General features: G+C 33.7%; 1 long non-coding RNA gene across 1 annotated transcript; it reads left to right on the forward strand.

Annotated features, from left to right (window-relative positions):
- Nucleotides 1-346: 346 nt before the first annotated feature.
- LOC121414994 lies at nucleotides 347-1,774 on the forward strand. The gene is made up of 2 exons (XR_005969937.1): nucleotides 347-883; nucleotides 1,258-1,774. It is a non-coding gene; the product is annotated as an uncharacterized LOC121414994 (long non-coding RNA).
- The last annotated feature ends 551 nt before the right edge of the window (nucleotides 1,775-2,325 follow it).

The following is a 2,325-nucleotide window of genomic DNA, read 5'->3' on the forward strand; positions in this document are numbered from 1 at the left end:
GGTGCCCCGAATATATTTTTGTTCAGCTTTGTAAACAAACATAAAAACCAGTAAGATATAAATGTTTTGAAAACTGATTATATAACGGTCTGGAAAGGGACGCATATGCAGAAATGGGGCTACGGCAAGGATGGATACACTGCTTGCGATGGTGGGGGAGGTTCAAGCTATGCAACATCTTTTGGTCTACTCATCCCCCCATAGATCCGTGTTCTGCCAAAGATCTGGGCCTTGTTGTACAAAGAGTTACGATTGATTCGATCATTCACAACTATGGACGTCCAGCAACGTCAACATCTATTACGCACGTTTGTTCAAAATATTTTCTAGCTGTGATGTTGTCACATTAAAAATGCATTTATTTTATTTTATTTATTTTCCTCAGCAAAGCTTGCTTATTTATCTAAGTTTCACTCCACAGCCAGGTTGCTAAGAGACAAGGAGTAGATATTATGCAAGAGTGAGTAGGAGATGAGAGAAGTGTGTGTGAGATTCCTTTTGCTAGAATTGAATTGCATTTCTATTGTGTGTTGTGTCTAGGGTGGTAGACTTGTATAGGTCCCTTTTAGTGAGCTCAGTGAGCCTTTCTCTTTAAACAGCTGCTTAAAATACTTTTGGGGAAATTGCAAGATTGGGAGGAGACCCCAGTAGCTTTCCACTAGTTTTCTAGCATTGCATCTTGGAGACTTTGTGTAACACACACCTATGCAATTTTGGGGCAGTCGCCATTTTATCTGCCATCTTGATAATTTTTGAATTTCAACTTTAAGCAGAAAAGCAGCCTTACTTGTTTGATATTGGCTGGAACTTATAAATACCTGTATGAGGTCAGATTTAGCAGAATATATGCTGTTATTTTATGCCTGAATAGAAGAAGCCATCGGTAAGTTAATCTGTGATTTCTTCTAATTCTTTTACAAAAAAAAATAAATAAAAACTAAACAAAAAAGAAAAACCTTGAAAGACTTCAGAGATGATTTGAACTGTTGATGTAAATTTGTATAAACTTTATGAAATAGTTATGCACTTTTGAGGAAGAATATCAGTATCATAAAAGGATGTTATTTTACAAGTTTATGTGACAGTTAATTCAAACTTTATAAAATAATATTTATGAATGTGATTTGAACCTCAGAGTTATAGAATTTTCAAACAAGTTTTCATCAATTATAGTATGACATGAAAAATGAAAATAACTTCCGATGTACTTGTTAGGATATATCGTAGAGAGATTCTTGGTTTTGTCTTCAATTTTAGATGGTTCCAAGATCGGGATATTTTCCAACACCGGATAATTTCCAGGATCAAGACATTTCCCAAGGTCGGGTCGTTTAGGAGACTGGTGAATTATTAGTAAGCTGAGAATATAAAGCGCCGTCTTTGATGGAGGTTTTCGGCCAACAGATAAGTTATTATAAAGAACAGTGAGAGAGAAAGCAGGAGGACTTTTCTTTAAATGTGAACTCGATTTCTGAATATCAGAAAGTCTAACGATTGGAGATTTGAGATTGAAGATACAGACATTAATAATGACTGAACAGTTGATTGATAGAAGTATTGATTTGAATTTGGATCCTTGTAAGATATGTCGGATGATAGTCTTGGGCTAGAGTTTGGAGAACAGCTCAAGTTTCAGGTGTTAGAAGATAAAATGTTATCAGAAAAATATATTAGGTCAGAGATACAAAATGGTGAAAGTAGAATTATATATGAAGGTGGATTAATGCAGGATCCTTTCATAATTATGAATGTTTGGTAGTTATGATTGTGAAAAGAATGAAACAAAGTTAAAGGTTCAATTGATTTTTTTTTTGAAGGTATTGTTACAAGTGAAAGTGTAATATACTGAAACGTAAGTTGTTGATTAGATCAGTACAGGGTCTTTTCAGGGATACTGGAGTAAAAAACAGGTCGAGAGTTAGGAAGTTATAGATTGGATCAAATCAGGATCCTTTGCTTATTTTATGGTTGTAAACTTGTGAGCCAGAGAAATAATTTTCAGAATACTTTATCATTAGAAGGTGTTACATTTTTATTTCTCTTTTAAACTTAGGTTTTTTTTTTCAATATTGAACTTCAAAGAGAGATGTTTTGATACTGGAGGTTTTTTTTTTGTATACTGAAATAAATTGTAAATTGTGATTTTGTACACATTGAGTTTTACTTGAATTTTATTAGAGTCCGCCCATGTGACAGATGTATATTCAAGCATGCACTTTTGTTTTCTTGAAAATTCACTGTGCTTCTCTTTGCATAAAAAGGACATTGTGCAAATTTTTCGTTGAAAAAATTATGACACTGATGGATTTCCACAGAGTAACGAAT

Source organism: Lytechinus variegatus, chromosome 5, assembly GCF_018143015.1.
Source record: "Lytechinus variegatus isolate NC3 chromosome 5, Lvar_3.0, whole genome shotgun sequence".
Classification (NCBI taxonomy): Eukaryota; Metazoa; Echinodermata; class Echinoidea; order Temnopleuroida; family Toxopneustidae; genus Lytechinus; species Lytechinus variegatus.